Here is a 781-nt window from a genome sequence, read left to right as displayed (position 1 = left end):
CTTCTGTGACTTATCACCGTACCAACATCACAGAAGAGGAAAAACACATCATCAAACACACCAAGCACAGCACACTATACTACGACAACACACCGTGGACAAAGCGACACAATGATTTCGACGTAACAATGGGTTCGTTCGACCGTGCTGAAACATGCGAACTGGTCGGACTCTACATCCTGTCACAACTACAACATACACACACATACATCGGCCTCTATAGAGATGACGGACTCGCTATAACCAACAGACGACCAAGAGCGAACGAAAACATCAAAAAACAAATCTGTAAAATATTCCAAAACAACAATTTAAAAATCACGATAGAAGCAAACAAAAAAACAGTTGACTTCCTCGACATCACATTCGACATAAAATCCAATTCATTCCAACCGTTCAGAAAACCAAACAACACCATTAGCTACATTAATAAAAACAGCAACCACCCCCGTCCCGTCATTGAAAACATACCAAAAAACATAGCACTGAGGGTGAGCAAACTTTCGGAAAACAGAGAGATATTCAACGTCGCAGCCACCCCTACAAAGAAGCACTCACAAAAAGTGGATACAACACACCATTTGTATACACAGACGCCTCCCTCTCATGTAAACCCCAACACACAAGTGAAGAACATAAAACAAGAAAACGACACATAACTTGGTTCAACCCACCTTTCGACATAAACGTCAGCACAAACATAGGACAGCAGTTCCTGAAATTAATTGATACACACTTTCCAAAAAACCACAAGCTACATAAAATTATCAACAGGAATACC

Source organism: Berghia stephanieae, chromosome 4 (genome assembly GCF_034508935.2).
Source record: "Berghia stephanieae isolate SIO BIC M18660-M18661 chromosome 4, UCSD_Bste_1.3, whole genome shotgun sequence".
NCBI classification, from domain to species: domain Eukaryota; kingdom Metazoa; phylum Mollusca; class Gastropoda; order Nudibranchia; family Aeolidiidae; genus Berghia; species Berghia stephanieae.
This window is presented reverse-complemented; position numbering follows the sequence as displayed.